This window comes from Schistocerca gregaria, chromosome 5 (genome assembly GCF_023897955.1).
Source record: "Schistocerca gregaria isolate iqSchGreg1 chromosome 5, iqSchGreg1.2, whole genome shotgun sequence".
Lineage (NCBI taxonomy): Eukaryota > Metazoa > Arthropoda > Insecta > Orthoptera > Acrididae > Schistocerca > Schistocerca gregaria.
Genome location: NC_064924.1, coordinates 52,669,352 through 52,689,392, shown reverse-complemented (window position 1 = coordinate 52,689,392; position 20,041 = coordinate 52,669,352). Strand labels below are relative to the sequence as shown.

Below are 20,041 nucleotides of genomic sequence, written 5' to 3'. Positions count from 1 at the left end.
GCTAATCCATACATCAAATGGGCATCTGCCAACTCTGCATTTGTAAGCATTGCACTGACTGCAAAACCACGTTCGTGATGAACACTAACCTGTTGATGCTACGTACTGATGTGCTTGATGCTAGTACTTAGAGCAATGAGTCGCATGTCAACACAGGCACCGACGTCAACATTACCTTCCTTCCTTCACTGGCGGTGAATCGAGGAAGTTCAGTACATACTGACGAAACTAAAATGAGCTCTAACATGGAAATTAGGCGTTTCCGGACACATGTCCACATAACATATCTTCTTTCTTTGTGTCTGAGGAGTGTTTCCTGAAAGTTTGGCCGTATCTTTTTGTAACATCCTGTATACGATTGTTGGCAGCGGTGATCACGGGAATGTACGGTCACAAGAAGACGCGGCTCCGGACGGTCACATGGCACTAGCGAGAGGGATGACCATCGTGTTCAGCGTATGGCTCTGCCGCATCTTACTGCATCTGCAGAACCAACCAGCGGTTGGAACCACAGTGACACAACCAACTGCTACAAATCGGTTACTTCTAAGACAGCTCCTCGTCAGACGCCCATACTTTCATTCTCCTCATGCCAAACCCCGCCATTTGTAACTTCAGTGGTGTCCAGTGAGAGCTCACTGGAGGGCAGGGTGGAGGTCTGTTGTGTTTCCTGATGAAAGTTGGTTCTCCGTCGGTGCTAATGATGGCCGTGATTTGGGTAGAAAGAGGCCAGTTGAGGGCTTACAACCAACCTCTCTGCCTGCTAAACACACTGGACCTACACTCGCAGCACTGGAGCTCCACCTGCAATTTTGGTCTGGGGTGCGATTTCGTATGCCAGCAGCACTCTCGTGGTAACTCCAAATATGTACGTCAATCTGGTGATTTGATTTATTGTGCTGCCATTCGTGATTAGTACTCTAAGGAGTGTTTACCAACAGGATAACGTTCGCCCATATACCATTGTTGTTACCCAACATCCTCTACTAAGTGTCGACATGTTTCCTTAGGATGCTCGAAGACCAGATCTGTCTCGAATCCAGCACATATAAGACATCATCGGACGACAATCTCAGTGCCACCTACAACCAGCATTAACCGTCACTTTGTTGACCGACAAAGTGCAACAGGAATGGAACTCCATCCCGCTAACTGAAGTCTAACACGTGTAAAACACGATGCATGCACGTTTGCATGATTACATCCAATATTCTGGCGGTTACGCCGATTATTAATGTACAAGCACTTCACATTTGCAACAGCTTATCTCGCGCTTGCATTAACCTGTGATCTTGCGATAATAATCATTTGAATGTGTTACGTAGACATCTACATCTGCATCTACATGACTACTCTGCAATTCACATTTAAGTGCTTGGCAGAGGGTTCATCGAACCACAATCATACTATCTCTCTACTATTCCACTCCCGAACAGCGAGCGGGAAAAACGAACACCTAAACCTTTCTGTTCGAGCTCTGATTTCTCTTATTTTATTTTGATGATCATTCCTACCTATGTAGGTTGGGCTCAACAAAATATTTTCGCATTCGGAAGAGAAAGTTGGTGACTGAAATTTCGTAAAAAGGTCTCGCCGCGACGAAAAACGTCTATGCTGTAATGACTTCCATCCCAACTCGTGTATCATATGTGCCACACTCTCTTCCCTATAACGCGATAATACAAAACGAGCTGCCCTTTTTTGCACCCTTTCGATGTCCTCCGTCAATCCCACCTGGTAAGGATCCCACACCGCGCAGCAATATTCTAACAGGGGACGAACGAGTGTAGTGTAAGCTGTCTCTTTAGTGGACTTGTTGCATCTTCTAAGTGTCCTGCCAATGAAACGCAACCTTTGGCTCGCCTTCCCGACAATATTATCTATGTGGTCCTTCCAACTGAAGTTGTTCGTAATTTTAACACCCAGGTACTTAGTTGAATTGACAGCCTTGAGAATTGTACTATTTATCGAGTAATCGAATTCCAACGGATTTCTTTTGGAACTCATGTGGATCATCTCACACTTTTCTTTATTTAGCGTCAACTGCCACCTGACACACCATACAGCAATCTTTTCTAAATCGCTTTGCAACTGATACTGGTCTTCGGATGACCTTACTAGATGGTAAATTACAGCATCATCTGCGAACAGTCTAAGAGAACTGCTCAGATTGTCACCCAGGTCATTTATATAGATCAGGAACAGTAGAGGTCCCAGGACGCTTCCCTGGGGAACACCTGATATCACTTCAGTTTTACTCGATGATTTGCCGTCTATTACTACGAACTGCGACCTTCCTGACAGGAAATCACGAATCCAGTCGCACAACTGAGACGATACCCCATAGCTCTGCAGCTTGATTAGAAGTCGCTTGTGAGGAACGGTGTCAAAAGCTTTCCGGAAATCTAGAAATACGGAATCAATTTGAGATCCCCTGTCGATAGCGGCCATTACTTCGTGCGAATAAAGAGCTAGCTGCGTTGCACAAGAGCGATGTTTTCTGAAGCCATGCTGATTACGTGTCAATAGATCGTTCCCTTCGAGGTGATTCATAATGTTTGAATACAGTATATGCTCCAAAACCCTACTGCAAACCGACGTCAATGATATAGGTCTGTAGTTAAATGGATTACTCCTACTACCCTTCTTGAACACTGGTGCGACCTGCGCAATTTTCCAATCTGTAGGTACAGATCTATCGGTGAGCGAGCGGTTGTATATGAGTGCTAAGTAGGGAGCTATAGTATCAGCGTAATCTGAAAGGAACCTAATCGGTATACAATCTGGACCTGAAGACTTGCCCGTATCAAGCGATTTGAGTTGCTTCGCAACCCCTAAGGTATCTACTTCTAAGAAACTCATGCTAGCAGATGTTCGTGTTTCAAATTCTAGAATATTCCATTCGTCTTCCCTGGTGAAGGAATTTCGGAAAACTGCGTTCAATAACTCTGCTTTAGTGGCACAGTCGTCGATAACAGTATCATCGGCACTGCGCAGCGAAGGTATTGACTGCGTCTTGCCGCTTGTGTACTTTACATACGTCCAGAATTTCTTCGGATTTTCTACCAAATTTCGAGACAATGTTTCGTTGTGGAACCTATTAAAGGCATCTCGCATCGAAGTACGTGCCAAATTTCGCGCGTCTGTAAATTTTAGCCCATCTTCGGGATTTCGCGTTTTTCTGAACTTCGCATGCAAACCACCTCCGCTAGGACCTTGCCTAGTCGGCAATGATGATCTCCCGCATCTTCCCTACGCTCCTCGGAGTATGGGATCTCATCATCACCACCTAGACAAATATATTCGCGAAATATCATTACTCTACATTAATTATTTTTTGGTGTTGCGATTTCTTTCCATCAGTGCTCATACCGGTTGCGCTCCTAAGAGTCGTCAGGTGCGTTTTCTCTGTTGTTTCGGACACGTTTGAAGTTTTGTTTTTGCAATGCGTAGCTGGAGTCAGTCCAAAAAAAATCTGCTCATCGTGTCTTTTGTGTCACGCTCAATGTCGACGAAAAGCGCCAGTTTGTTTCCCGTCACAAACAAAATTACTTTTAAAGTGTAATTCTACGCGTCAATTCATACAGTGGTCCCAAATTAATCTACTGAGACATTCGTTCTATAGATATCTATTAACAGTGACAAAGGCACTTGAAAAATAGCCAGTATCTAGCAGCGACAGCACCATACTGTTCCATGCTGTTACCACCGTACAGTGGGGCTGCTCAGTCGCTTCTTTTTCGTCTTTTAATGTCCCTGTTGACAGATGTAAATAAAACGAATATCGCTCTAGACTAATCTGGGACCGCTCTATCGAATGGGCAAGTAAAATTTCTCTTTAAAGGTAATTTTGTTTGCAACACATAAAAAGCCGACACTTCCGTCGACATTGGCATCACATGAAAGACTTGATGAGCGAGCTGACTGCAGCTACACACAACCGAAACTAAATTAGAAGTATCTGACTAAACCCAGAGAAAATGAGCAACCTTAGGAGGGACACCTTGTATGTAGATTAGTGGTATGTTACTTTCCACTTGTAATGGACCTACTTAAAAATGACGATAACTGGATAAATATTGGTTTGCATGAAAAATGGTAGAGAACTTTTCTAATCCGTTCAGCACTATCTGTACGTCGTTTGATGTTCGCCAGATAGTAGCTACATTCCTTCCAAGCGTTCCCACAACATCGCAGACGTAACATCCGTTTTGATTAATGAGACAGATCATCGACAACAGGGTGTCAATGAAAACTTGATGAAGTAGCTGTGTAACCGAGATCTTCTCTCGTTTTAAAAATGGGAGAAAGCTCCTTACATCGACCTCCATGCGTAAATCCAATTTGCTAGCAGAAACAAAATGAGCTTTAACTCTGCACGACAGGAATAAACATATGTTGAACGCGGAATGGTAGTTGGAACTAGAAGCAAGGGACATTCCGTTGTGGAAACCGTTAGGCAATTCAATATTCCGGCATCAACAGTGTCAAGAGTGTACAGAGAAAACCAAATTTCAGGCAAAACCTCTCATTATGGACAACGCAGTGGCCTTGCATTAACGACCGAGAGCAGCTTCGTTTGCGTAGAGACAAGCAACATTGCATGAAATAACTGCAGAAATCAATGTGGGACGTACAACGAATTTATCCGTCAGGACATTTCTTAAGTAATAGAACCCAGTACGTTGTCCTCGATGGTCAGTGTTCATCGGAGGTGAGGGTATCATCTGGAGTGGTGTTGTTTTGTATCTACATAAATGATCTTTTGGATAGGGTGGATAGCAATGTGCGGCTGTTTGCTGATGATACTGTGGCTAAGCCATGTCTCCGCTGTATCCTTTCTTTCAGGAGTGCTAGTTCTGCAAGGTTCGCAGAAGAGCTTCTGTAAAGTTTGGAAGGTAAGAGACGAGATACTGGCAGAAATAAAGCTGAGAGTACCGGGCGTAAGTCGTGCTTCGGTAGCTCAGATGGTAGAGCACTTGCCCGCGAAAGGCAAAGGTCCCGAGTTCGAGTCTCGGTCGAGCACACAGTTTTAATCTGCCAGGAAGTTTTATTCCAGCATACATTGGAGCGAATGATGTTGCTACCCAGATCGCCCGACATGAATCCCATCGAACATTTATGGGATGTAATCGAGAGTTCAGTTCGCACACAAACTCCTACGGCAACACATTCGTTGTTATGGACGGCAGTAGAGGCAGCATGGCTCAATATTTATGAAGGGGAGTTGCAGCGACTTGCTGAGTCTATACCACGTCGATCTGCTGCAATACGCCTGGAGAAAGGAGATCCGCCGTGATATTAGGTGGTATCGCATGTCCCTTGTCACCTCCGTGTATATGCCTAACATACATCTACTCAGTAGAGTGAACAAACACGTTTTCGTACTGTCTGGTAGACTAGCTTCCTGTACTACTACAACAAAGGGTAGTCGCAGCACACAAATTCAGCGTAACCATCTTACGAATGCCAGAGTAAGACCACTCAAATTACTTTCAGTAGCAAATCGATGTCGTTAAATGTGAAAGATTATATTAAGGTATTAGCGCCGACATAAACGATGCTCAGCAATATCGATTGTCAGTGCATTCCCCTGATGCTACAACAGTGTCAGAATGTTACGTATTTTTGAAAATAGAACGCCACGAACAAGAAATTTTGAGGAAAGAAACGGTGACACTCACCTGATAACGCACAAGTCACTTACTAGAGCGCGGCACTAACAAGACCGTGGGAGATAATGCTCTGTGCCTCTCACTTGAGTAAACGAAGAGATGTTTACTCCCACTATCGCGTGTTCCCTCTGATAGCTACCGTGGGCCGCACTGTACAGTGGCATTAAGTGTTGAGTGGCGCTAATTGCTGGTGACGAATATGGGAATCTACAATACGTTGTCCTTACGGTCATTGGCGAATACAGGAATTTACAATGCGTTGTCCTTACGGTGAAAATACAACATGGCTCATACTTAGCAGTTAGGGCGCCTTACTGGGATCAGGAGATGGCGCGTTTCGTCTTCGTTTGGACAGAGGCATACCAACGCAACGACCTATGGTGAAGGCATGTAATCTCGGATAATGAATGTAAAAAAAAATCTGTTCAAATATCTCATTGACATGTCGGTAATCAAATGCACCAACCTACTTTTTTTGTTAGTGATCAATACCCTCCAGTTTTCTAATTTTAGACAAGCAATTTCTTTTGTGATTTATGTTAAAGTGTCTTACTCTTACATCTACCGGTCAAGACAAATATTGTCGGCGTACGTAAGTTCCGAACTGTCATTTTAAGTTGTTAAAATTGCGTAAGTGAAGTAAATACAGTTTCTCTGTAATTCATCGCGTGAAAATATACTTTAATATTCGAGGTGTTTGATTCTGCTACCACACTGTTACGCCGTGTAAATTAATTAAGTTAACCAAGTTAACCAAGTTAACCAAGACTACATCTTTCGCGAAACAGTGGTAACTGAAAAAAAAGTTTGTATTTGTGAACGTTTCTATGTGCCTTGGAATTAGGAAACTTATAAGACAATGCACACGTAAGTGCTATATGAAGTAATGGGTGCAGTTCCCTTGTGAATGTCCCGTTCATTATGTAACTAGGAAAAAAAACTGAAAGTGATTCTTTATTTTTGCATTTTGCTTTAGTTCTAAGCCTGAAATACCAAGTGACTGGCTTACACCTAACCAAGAGTCTATAAAATCTCAGCTCCTCTTTTTTATCTCCATCTACGTATTTCTGCCAGGTTCCACGCGAGAAATGTTGCAGACATACTGTACAAACAAGTTATGATATCCGACGTATATCAGGCACTCATTATTTGTACTATAAATTATTGTGTTTGACACTAACTGCAGGCAGTAGTTCTGTAAATCGCGTTTAAATCGTCGACTACAAATCAAAGTAAAATACAATAAGATCAAATCTCAAAGATATGGCTCAACAACGAAATATATATATATACGAAGTCTGTTCAAAAAATTCCGGAACTTCGTCCACAAAATTTTTCTTCGCTTGCCTTTTACTTATTGTGCATGGTCTCCTTCGAAATACCCTCTTCCACAACTGATACACCGCTTCCAAGGCCGTTTCCACTTCGGGAGCAGTCTAGGTACGCCTCTTGTTCGATCGTGCGAAGTGCCGTCTGCGAACTTTCTTTTATCTCGTCTGTCGTTGCAAGTCTTCGTCCTTTCAACGAGGTTTTCAACTTAAGAAATAAAATAAAGTCCGCAGGGGCCAGGTCGGGCAGCACAGTGTTTTCGTTTCTTGTGCACTACTCACACACCAACAAGGATGAATGTGTGGGTGCGTTATCATGATGGGCGAGCCATGAACTGTCTCGCCACATTTCACGCCGTTTTCTTCTCACATTTTCTCGCAGGCGTCGCAACACGTCCCAATAGTACCATCGGTTAACAGTTTGTCCCTGTGGTACGAAGTCATGATGAACTAATCCTTCGGTAGATGTCGAAGGGCGTCCTGAACGATGGTCACCTTTAACTTCCGTCGCGATATTTTTAAACCGTATGACCATTTGTAACACCGCGTGCGGCTTAAGCACTCATCACCATAAGCATCTTGCATCATATGGTGTGTCTCTTTAAAGGTTTTCTTGTGTTTCACGCAAAATTTAATGCTCCTCTAACTTTGCCATCTCGAACTTCGCAAAATGTGCGACACAACGTTCTACTCAACACAGTACTTTCAATAACTAACAGACATATAAAACAATGAAAGTTCCAGCAGTAGCACATTAGACACAGTGCGTGTAGGGATGCCAACCAAATTTCGCCCCACACTCCATTGGTGCAAAATTTCGAATGTTCTGGAATTTTCTGAACAACTAATTACCAAATTTGCACCGATACTATCGTTATTTTTTCTAAATTATGCCCAATGGTTTTGTGGGTGTTGGTAGGATTCGGATTGCCATGTCCGCTGTGGTTTGTTAGTTGAGTTCCATGATAGACAGTATGCCTGTACTAAGAATAAAAATACAGTGAAATCCCTATTTTACGTTTTCGCTCGGTCCAGATTTAAAAAACGAAAAATTGAGGAAAATGCAACACCGAGGAAAATGTTAACACCCCCCAAAACACGAGCAAAAATACATGTAATCGGCATACATGATTAAAAATTGCAATCCTGTCCAATATTTTGCATTAAATCTGTGCAAGAGAAGGAAGTTACAGGGTGTTTCAAAAATGACCGGTATATTTGAAACGGCAATACAAACTAAACGAGCAGCGATAGAAATACACCGTTTGTTGCAATATGCTTGGGACAACAGTACATTTTCAGCAGACAAACTTTCGAAATTACAGTAGCTACAATTGTCAACAACAGATGGCGCTGCGGTCTGGGAAACTCTATAGTACGATATTTTCCACATGTCCACCATGCGTAACAATAATATGGCGTAGTCTCTGAATGAAATTACCCGAAACCTTTGACGACGTGTCTGGCGGAATGGCTTCACATGCAGATGAGATGTACTGCTTCAGCTGTTGAATTGTTTCTGGATTCTGGCGGTACACCTGGCCTTTCAAGTGTCCCCACAGAAAGAAGTCACAGGGGTTCATGTCTGGCGAATAGGGAGACCAATCCACGCCGCCTCCTGTATGTTTCGGATAGCCCAAAGCAATAACACGATCGTCGAAATATTCATTCAGGAAATCGCACTGCGTTGTCTTCTATATCTTTCACATCACTTGCAGCGCCATCTGTTGTTGAAAATTGTAACAACTGTAATTTCGAAACTTTGTCCGCCTGAAAATGTACTGTTGTCCCAAGCACATTGCAACAAACGGTGTATTTCTATCGCTGCTCGTTTAGTTTTTATTGCCGTTTCAAATATACCGGTCATTTTTGAAACACCCTGTACATGTATAATACAATGTTCATGCAATAATTAGTGGTAGTTAATTTCATCAGTTCTTAAAAAAATACAGATGTGTAACAGCAAATAAAAACTCAGCAAAAAACTGAAATTGTTATCTGGGTACAAGGTAACCCGGTAATCGGGCTATTTTCCGATATGTTACAACTACAAATTGTACGCTGAAAACACGCGTTTTTGAGAGATCATCCTTTGTGCTCACACAGGAAAAAGAAAAAACTGATCAACACATTGAATTAAACCAAAAACATCACAGCAGCTAAGTGAGTAAAACATATTCATAAATTCAGACATCTGCTTAATGACAAACTTTGTCACCATTGATATTATTGTATAATGCTTCTCTTATGTGCTGCACTTCACATACTGACCGCCGTTAAAGCATTATTTTAGGCTTAATCACAGAAACTGGGACGAGGAGGAGGTTACTTCCTCTACTGAAGGTCATTACAAGTCGGCCCAGTGAATTTCTGTGCACTGTGTAAAATAAAAATTTGAAGGAAGGTTCAGGTGCTCCGGTTCAGATTCATGCCCTCTATCACTGCTATCAATCTTTACGATGTACAGTGCGTGGTACAAAGTATATACATGAGTAGTGTATGTAGTTGTTGCTACTGTATCATATCAGATCTGAACACGACATGACATCTGTCATTTCACATCATCTGCACGAAAAGTATATTTTCAGCACTTCACAAAATGCTTTCATCCCTACCTGCACTCCCGCCACTCCCCCTGTCCACACACCCAGTAGGCGAGCTCATTTTACGGGTGTTGGTGTTGTGTGGTGGCTGCGCTGACTGTTGGGCTACTTAATAAGTCGGTAGCGAATAGCACTTCACTAGCTGAAAATTGGTGACGGTACATTGATTATAACCGAACATATTCTTTGAGACTAGGTGTTTAAACTTAAAAGGTTGACGATTCATACTATTGCTGAATATAGTACATCTAAAATACGTTCAAAAAGTAGAGACTGAGTTATAAGTGGCACAAGAAAAGGTGGTAGTTGGGTCCCTTCGTCGCGTACTAGCTCGGTACGGAACACTTCGCGTCGACTGTCTTGTTTTTCCGTCACTGCTGCAACCTAGCAGTAGCTGTATCGTAATTGCTCGGTGAAGCTAAATGTTGCAAGTTCTGTTGGCAACACCGATCGTGGATTACGTCGGAATTTCCTCGTTCATGTCTCCCCTCTCCACGACAGCTAAAATATTCCCTTAACCCCGCCACCACCCATGGTGTGAACCATCTGTATTTTGTGCCATTTATAACTCGTTCAGTCACATCAGATGTCAATACGAAGAAAACTGAATGAAAAGCGAAACATCGAGGTAAACCTTGCTAGGAAGGAATGTAACTTCGGGAAATTTTTTGCATTATACACTCCTGGAAATTGAAATAAGAACACCGTGAATTCATTGTCCCAGGAAGGGGAAACTTTATTGACACATTCCTGGGGTCAGTTACATCACATGATCACACTGACAGAACCACAGGCACATCGACACAGGCAACAGAGCATGCACAATGTCGGCACTAGTACAGTGTATATCCACCTTTCACAGCAATGCAGGCTGCTATTCTCCCATGGAGACGATCGTAGACATGCTGGATGTAGTCCTGTGGAACGGCTTGCCATGCCATTTCCACCTGGCGCCTCAGTTGGACCAGCGTTCGTGCTGGACGTGCAGACCGCGTGAGACGACACGTCATCCAGTCCCAAACATGCTAAATGGGGTACAGATCCGGAGATCTTGCTGGCCAGGGTAGTTGACTTACACCTTCTAGAGTACGTTGGGTGGATCGGGATACATGCGGACGTGCATTGTCCTGTTGGAACAGCAAGTTCCCTTGCCGGTCTAGGAATGGTAGAACGATGGGTTCGATGACGGTTTGGATGTACCGTGCACTATTCAGTGTCCCCTCGACGATCACCAGAGGTGTACGGCCAGTGTAGGAGATCGCTCCCCACACCATGATGCCGGGTGTCGGCCCTGTGTGCCTCGGTCGTATGCAGTCCTGATTGTGGCGCTCACCTGCACGGCGCCAAACACGCATACGACCATCATTGGCACCAAGACAGAAGCGACTCTCATCGCTGAAGACGACAGGTCTCCATTCGCCCCTCCATTCACGCCTGTCGCGACACCACTCGAGGCGGGCTGCACGATGTTGGGGCGTGAGCGGAAGACGGCCTAACGGTGTGCGGGACCGTAGCCCAGCTTCATGGAGACGGTTGCGAATGGTCCTCGCCGATACCCCAGGAGCAACAGTGTCCCTAATTTGCTTGGAAGTGGCGGTGCGGTCCCCTACGGCACTGCGTAGGATCCTACGGTCTTGGCGTGCATCCGTGCGTCGCTGCGGTCCGGTCCCAGGTCGACGGGCACGTGCACCTTCCGCCGACCACTGGCGACAACATCGATGTACCGTGGAGACCTCACGCCCCACGTGTTGAGCAATTCGTCGGTACGTCCACCCGGCCTCCCGCATGCCCACTATACGCCCTCGCTCAAAGTCCGTCAACTGCACATACGGTTCACGTCCACGCTGTCGCGGCATGCTACCAGTGTTAAAGACTGCGATGGAGCTCCGTATGCCACGGTAAACTGGCTGACACTGACGGCGGCGGTGCACAAATGCTGCGCAGCTAGCGCCATTCGACGGCCAACACCGCGGTTCCTGGTGTGTCCGCTGTGCCGTGCGTGTGATCATTGCTTGTACAGCCCTCTCGCAGTGTCCGGAGCAAGTATGGTGGGTCTGACACACCGGTGTCAATGTGTTCTTTTTCCATTTCCAGGAGTGTATTATTGGTTTTTCACAGGAAGTTCCGCTGTACCATCCAACACAGTTATCAATAACTATACAAGATATAAACGGAAAACAGAAACAACTATTAAATACACTGTATGATCAAAAGCATCGGGACACAAGCTGACATACAATGACTCGTCCACGTTTGAAGTCACTGAGCTCTTCTGTACGATCAACTCCGCTTTTACTAATTTCAACTAACAACACAATAGGCTACCCCCCGTCTCCTTTCATACTGCCAAGTCCGTCTCTCGTGAAGTCTTGAGGTCAATTCCGCAATACATAAGCGTGTCCGGGTGTTGTCGAACATACGGTGTGTACAGCCCTTACACAACGACGTGTAATTACACCACCTCCACCTTGAATAGTAATAGAGCAGACTTTTGTGTCCGTTGGTGCAACGAGGTGCATGAACTCCGTACAACAAATCAAATACTATGGAGGGATTAAAAGATAGATGTGTTTATTTACAACATATTCGCTATAGTCGGAGCAGACAAGAATCATGGGTTAGCGATATGCATATACAGAGATGGCGGTAGTATCGTGTACACAAGGTAGAGAGACATTTGCAATTATTCTTTAACCACTCATATAGCTGTTTGTACGTCTCTGGATACTGCAGCACAGGATCTTCTGTTGCTCAGACTGTGGCCCTTGATTTGCTTGAGTTGTAATATTTCCGGCTTGATGGCCATCATATTCAGCTACAATAAGCTCTTCTTAGGGCAGTTGCGAAGGCAGCAGTGGGAAGACGATGTAATGTGGTGTGAGGTAGCGGTGACAGTTTGAAAGGGTACCGTACCGCCCGACATTGAAAATAGGTACAACATTCTTCGTTATTCTTGTCAGAACAACATATTTTTTGTAATAATAACTCAACTTCACTTAATACACTGAAGCTCGATACCAGTGTAGGAAAGAAGGTCAATTTATTTATTTTTATTGATCACATGTGCACTCCCACAAAATAAATCCCTGCATCCAATTTGGTGAGATATGTGAAATGAATGAATGTACGGTCGTTTGCTAACTGCAGATACTGAATGTGCAATATATGATTACCTGAGCTCTGAGCGCCTGAAATGTGGCTGACCAATACGGTAGCATGGTGCTCCCCCACCTTGGCGGAGGTGTGAGATGACCTGAAGAACGGCCATGTTTCAGCAGTCTGGCGCTGTATCTTGTGTTGGTAAGACCTGTCTTAGGTGTGCTCCGTAAAGACAAAAGAGTGGAGAATTGGTATGCATGTGAAATACCTAAGAATAGTTTGGAATAAATATTTCTCTATTTCAGGAACTTTTGGGGGGAAAATTAAATGACAGGCAGGTAATATTAAGGGGATCGTAGTAAACTTCGGAAGTGACCAACGGTCACAATGAAACCACGTGTAGCAATAAGCTGAAGTACTAAGTTGAAATACTTCCGAGTACTAAAGTTAAGCTGAATTACTGGCGTGTGTACTATAAGTTGGAAATATTTAAGAAATGGCGTGTGCAGGACTTAAAATTAGAGATGAGCACTTCCATGTGGTGTGTACTGTGTGAGTCTCAATCTGTGTATGAGACAAAGGATAAAGTGAAGTACTCGTCCATGGTATCACTTCAGGACTCGCGTGTGTGACGAATATGATCTTAATATTACTTTGCGTCTTATGTTTCCGTGGGCCGCTAGATTCAAACTCTAATACTCTGAGAGAGAAGCAAGGTGAGTCAGCCTTTTATCCAGCAACGCCACTTGGCTTGCATTGCACAGGAAGACGTGCATGTATCCTCCAGTTCGCAGTAGGAAAGAAAAGTTACGAAGTGGGGCAGTGTCGTGTGAAACTGGGATGAATACTAAATGCAGTGGGAAAGCTGAAAGTGAAGTGATTCTAACGTTGTGACTATTCTGTGTGGTGTATTCTATGTTGCCAGTGTGATGTATTTCATGTAATTTAAGTATGTGTGGTTTGCATGGGAGAGTAACAAGATAGGTTCAGAGGCAGTGGGTTATGCACGGTCTGGAGTACATTTTTGTGATGATGGGTGTGAGAGTCGAAGTATGAGATATAGGAAAAGATCCACCATCCTATCCAGAAAGTGCACTGTAGCGTTAGATAATTACGAGACCATAAGATAGAGAATCACCAATGTAAAGCCATGCCCACTGGGCGGAGTTTCTCATGTGTAATTGTTGTATAAAATGTAATGGTGTGTTTAGGTTATCTTTGAAACATAATAGAATTTATCGGAATAAAAAAGATAGTGAAAAGAAAAAGGTTGGTGGCCTTGTTCTTCGAATAGTGTGTAGTCATGATATCCAGAATTTATAATGTGTGCGCCATTCATATTCAGTGTAATGGCCACGTGTTGATCAAAGCTGTTGGGTATGCAAGAAAATGTGGTATGCCAGAGCGTAGTGAACAATTAGAGTTGTGTAAATTTCTAATAGTCAGATGTGCGTTATCCATTTCCGTTGCGTAGTATTCAAACAGGAGAATCATTTGTAGCTTAATTGTGGGTACTGGAGCTCATAATCAGTCATTGATGTTACTCGAGAAATAAGAATAAATCCACTCGCTTGGCAGACCACTCATCTTGCAGGCCTGACTGCTTGATGCCACAGTACGAGCAAGGCATGTGGGTGCCTCTCAAGATGGTTTGTTCGGTACGGGTATCGCCTAAATTGTGGTCCTCCTCCACGATAGGCTGCTGCGTCCTGCAGTAGCACGCAAAAGTGATAACTTCCGTTACTTGTTAGAAAAACTAAACAGTGAATTTGCTTGCCTTTCATGTAAAAGCGTCTCTCAATATATTATTTCAAAATTGTTAATAACCTGCAGAATAATAAATATCTGCTAAACGAAAGGGCAAACGAAGCACTTCAGAGTTCTTCGAATCACACTTAACTTGCATGGTGGTTGAAGTGGTTCGGTTGTAAAATCAGACCTGGTTTGCAGTCTCGGAAGACAGACATGTTGTCTGTCTTGGTTTTTATCGGTTAATAATTTAATTAACAGTCTCTAACCAGAGAACAACTTGATAGCAACTACGCAAATACACTGTTCATTGATGTGTTTATTTTCTACGAAAGTGTGAAGAATGGAGATGACTTGTGATTCACAAAATGGATTGTAATTCTGCAGTATCTCTTGGTCTAGTAATTAAAAAAAGGGCACTATCCCATTCAAACAAACTAATTGAAGATTTAATTATCTATACAATGTCAATTCCTCGCTAAGAGTTTATTACCGCCTCCTGATAACTGATTCACGACCTACGTGCTGTTTTCTGTTCTGGGGAAAACAACTATAGAAGACTGCAGATTGTTGAACATTAATTAGAACTTATGCATTCCACTCAGGGCGGTGGAGGCAAATAGGCGCCTCGCGTCTACTGCCGCCGTAGTACAAATGAGGTCAGTGACATGTCTTCTGTGGTAACACAGAGGAGGTACGAAGGAGAGAAATTTTAGAGGAAAGTTTATTATATGCACGTAAATCTCTCTCTCGCCCTTTCTTCTTCCAGTTGCCATAGATTATTTTCCTGAACTGCTTCATATCTGTTGCTGTTTCGCTTGCCTCTTCTTCAGCGGGTTAGGGAAGCCTTCTTCATGAGCGACAGTGGTTTGTTGTCTGTCGCCTGGCTTGGTGCTATCATCTTTTGTTTTTCGCCCTAGGTCTTCACAGGCGCAGAACGCTCGAATTAAATTTCCTCTTCGCTGAAAAATGGGGACTGTTTTTACAAAACTCGCTTTAAGATTTTTTTAAATAGTTTTCTCAATAAATACTGTTCAGCTTCCTCTACAAGCTTTATTTCACACTTACAGAACAGAGAAAAACAGTCCGTGTTTGCAAAACTTGCCTCATGCATATGTAGGGGTATTTTCAAATCTCAATTTACGCTACTTAGCTTGCCGAAGTCGTTAGAGGTATTCCTGAATGTGTACTCTGAAGACACTGTAAAAGTTCTTTGACAGACAACAAATCGATCTCGGACGAAGCTCTCTAATGGAAAAGTGTTTTACGCGCAGCAGGTATGGTTCTATAACCTGAGTGTGGTGATACTTAAAGCAAAACAAGATACTGATAACATTTCTCAATATACCTGTTGTGAAACAGAAGCTGGAAGAGATACAAATGAAATAAAATCTCCACTGGAATATTTTCTCCTACATTGTTTGGAAAAAAGGTTTAGAGGTATTGCTAAGAGAGGATTGACATTTTTTTTTTTCAGGCTAGTGCACCAACTAGAACAGAATTCTGTAATGCTCTGTATGCTGGCACATTTTATGGAACGCACTAAAGTGTTCTCTAAACTTATCCGGTATTTTCCTATTCGCAGACAGTGTTTCTTGCAATCATGTATTCGGTATAGTCGAAAAGGAATATCGGAAGACAGATCACATCACATTGTGATTACAGGAATATTCTAGCGAAGTTTGGAAAGATGCTGGTGTGGGAAAAGACTGCTTTTCCTACGGCTTCTAATGGATTTCTAAGGAAATATTAAGGCCAGCCTTGCCTTTCAAAATGATAAATGTACAAGCAATTACTCAGAGAGAATGGTAAGATTCAATGTGCTGTTAAAGCGACGTATTTATCTAGATCAGAAGTCAGCTATGATGTTTCGAGAAGAATATTCCCTCATACAACGTCATGAAACATGCTGCAATTATTCTCAAGATATACCATGTGAGCGCATAAAACAAGAAGGTTGTAATGAAGCTCATGGGTTTCTTTACCATTCCTAAGAATTTAGCAAGTTTCGACAGTGATACACTCTCTGCAAATGGTGAGGAGTATCAAGATCGTGGCAGATCGCAGACAATTTATGAGGACGAGGGCTTCCCTGAATTTGTGTAGAAGACAAAAAAGAAATAAGAGGGTCACCCCAAAAGAAGTGCACACTATTTTTTTTAAATCCATCTTTTATTCTACATGTTTTAAAGTTTTATAGTGTGTATATACATTCTTTAGGAACAATATTTTCATTTCTCTACATAATTTCCATCCCTCTCAGGTGCCTTACGCCATCTTTGAAGCACCGCCTGTACACCCGCACGGTAGAATCCTGGACCAACCTGTTGGAGCCACTGTTTGGCAGCGCGCACAAGGCAGTCACCATCATCAAACCTTGTTCCACGAAGAGAGTCTTTCAGTTTCCTAAAGAGATGATAGTCACATGGAGCCAGGTCAGGACTGTAATGCGGGTGTTACAGTGTTTCCCATCCGAGTTTTGTGATCTATTCCATGGTTTTTTGACTGATGTGTGGCCGTGCATTGTCGAGCAACAGCAAAACATCCTGCTTTTGCCGATGTGGTCGAACACGACTCAGACGAGCTTGAAGTTTCTTCACTGTCGTCACGTATGCATCAGAATTTATGATGGTTCCACTTGGCATGATGTCCACAAGCAAGAGTCCTTTGGAATCGAAAAAATCCGTAGCCATAACTTTTCCAGCAGAAGGTGTGGTTTTGATTTTTTTTTCTTGGGTGAATTTGCATGGTGCCACTGCATTGTTTGACTCTTCGTCTATGGTCAAAAATGATGGAGCCATGTTTCATCACCTGACAAAATTCTTCCAAGAAATTCATCTCCACCATTCTCGCACTGTTCCAAAAGTTCTCTGCATACCGTTTTTCTTGTTTCTTTGTGAGCCACTGTCGACATCTACATCTACATCTACATGACTACTCTGCAATTCACATTTAAGTGCTTGGCAGAGGGTTCATCGAACCACAATCATACTATCTCTCTACTATTCCACTCCCGAACAGCGAGCGGGAAAAACGAACACCTAAACCTTTCTGTTCGAGCTCTGATTTCTCTTATTTTATTTTGATGATCATTCCTACCTATGTAGGTTGGGCTCAACAAAGTATTTTCGCATTCGGAAGAGAAAGTTGGTGACTGAAATTTCGTAAGAAGGTCTCGCCGCGACGAAAAACGTCTATGCTGTAATGACTTCCATCCCAACTCGTGTATCATATCTGCCACACTCTCTCCCCTATAACGCGATAATACAAAACGAGCTGCCCTTTTTTGCACCCTTTCGATGTCCTCCGTCAATCCCACCTGGTAAGGATCCCACACCGCGCAGCAATATTCTAACAGAGGACGAACGAGTGTGGGAACCCACATGGCACAAACCTTTTTTAACGCCAACACTTTCAGTATTCTGAAAACATTTCCTTCCCAAATCCCAACGTAGCGTGACAATCCGTTCACTGTGATGCGCCTGTCAGCAGTCACCAATTCGTTAACTCTGTGCACATTGTCTGGAGTGTGTGCAGTACGAGGCCTGCCGCTGCGAGGACAATCATCAATATTGTCGTGCCCGCTTTCACCACGTAACGTGCTTGCCCACCGACTAACTGTACTGCGATCGACAGCAGCATCTCCATAAACCTTTTTCAACCTCTTGTGGATGTTGCCCACTGTCTCGTTTTCACAGCACAGGAATTCTATGACAGCACGTTGCTTCTGATGAACGCCCAGTGTAGCAGCCATCTTGAAGACATGCTGTAACGGCGCCACACACGGGAACAGGTTGAACTAAGTTTGAAAACGAGGGGAAAGGATGTATCTACACACTGTTAAACTTTCACACATGCAGAATGAAAACTGTATTTTTACTTCTAGTTTGAGCATTAAGCGAATTTTGAAAAAGGATGTTGTGTTCCTGTTCCCAGCAGTTGAGAAACTATCGAAAACTTTGTGTATATGCAAAGTCACGAAATTTGCTAATTGTAAAACAGTTTTCCCTTTCCAGTTGCATCTTTTGTAAATAAATGTGTCTGCTGTAAAATTTCATTTTTTGCATAAACGAGTTTTGTAGAAAAAGTCCTCAAATTATGTATTACATGGTCTCTGGTAGCCCATGTACGCTGCATGGTCCGTCGTACTCGGTTTTCCTGCCTCCGTAGTTAAAAAATATGGTTCAAATGGCTCTGAGCACTATGGGAACTTGGAACTACTTAAACCTAACTAACCTGAGGACATGACACGACACCCAGTCATGCCTCCGTAGTCACGGTCGTCTTAAGAATAGTGGCCAGTGGGGCTGACCTCGGTGGACAGCGCCCGGTCGGCTCCGGTGCAGACGTGGAGGCAGAAAACGAACGAAGGTGGCACTATAGACTTACGCTGTGCGTTGTTTTGAAGCCAGAGCGGGTGGGGCCTGCCGCCATTTTAAGTGGCCCAAATCATTGGCAGACTACTGTTTAGGAGTACTTCTTGTTCATTATTTCTGTGGTGTGGGCGCAACACTGTTTTAAATACTAAAAAATACAGAGCTTTCATCAATAACGTAGTGTCAGGAAGGCAATTTGGAACGTTTTTCTGTTCTTGAATGCGTATTTGTTGTATTAATACGGCACGGCCAGAGTGACGTCACGGGGAAATATCACCGCGGTGAACTAAGGGGGTATGAGTCTTTTGCGTGAGTTAAGATGGTGGGTATCGGCTTCAAGTTTATGACGTAATGCCACCTCCCTTCTTTTCTTACCTCCACGGGTGCAGACGGGGCAGCTGCCTCGGGCGTGCCTAAACACGTCCTTTCGCCTCGAGGCGGAATTCTGAGTTCGGCGGCTTAAAAGGACGCGCAGACCAATCACGATAGCAGGCAGTAAGGTGACGCGTACTCTGCGTCGACGTGTGCAGCGACACCCTGTGGCGTCTGGCAAGTCCTTTCTCGAGGGTGTTCCACTCGAAAGAGGATCCACAAACATGTATAGTAATTCCACAGAAAATGCACTGATTAATTTGTGACGTTTAACCTGGCAACACTGCACTCTTGAACATCGTTTGACGCAACTGTATTTTTCCACGCGTAGCTCTGGTTGGAGCTCTTTGTTTAGTGACAATGTATCGCTATATTGCCGGAAAGCGCTTGTTTCTTGTGAGACAATATTGGATTACCGGTTCCACTGAGACATGTCAGCGATTGTTTGTTGATCGGTTTGGTGAACAGCATATACCGTTAAATGCTGCGTATAAAAGTTAGTACTCCGGCAGCGAAAGGACCGCCTGGCTCTTGCTGACTGCTACCGCCATGCAGCAGCAGTGTTCAGTCGCTGCTGTAATACTAGATTTTCTTCCTGTTTTACTGTCCCTGTTAATGCATATCGATAAAAGTAATATCCGCCCTAGCCTAATATGGGACGGCTGTGTCGAATTAGCAAGTGAAATCACGCTTTAAAAATAATGTTATTTGTGACAGGAATCAAACCGACGCTTCCATCGCCGCTGGGCGTCACATGAAAGACGCTGTGACCAGTATTTGTTGTGGCTGACTCCAGCTACAAACTGCCAGATTGTAAATATCTGAAAAAAACCAACAGA

The 20,041-nt window shown here is 43.5% G+C and overlaps 1 protein-coding gene across 3 annotated transcripts in view; it reads right to left on the bottom strand.

The window, feature by feature from the left end:
* LOC126272262 (hydroxylysine kinase) overlaps positions 1-20,041 on the bottom strand; it is a 215,773-nt gene that overhangs the window by 162,403 nt on the left and 33,329 nt on the right. The window contains exon 1 of one of the 3 annotated variants that reach the window (XM_049974995.1): positions 5,685-5,750. The exons of the other annotated variants lie outside the window; for them this stretch is intronic. The gene's annotated coding sequence lies outside the window, so the exon portion shown is untranslated. Of the gene's footprint in view, positions 1-5,684; positions 5,751-20,041 lie in introns of those variants that run through there. 3 annotated transcript variants of the gene reach the window in all.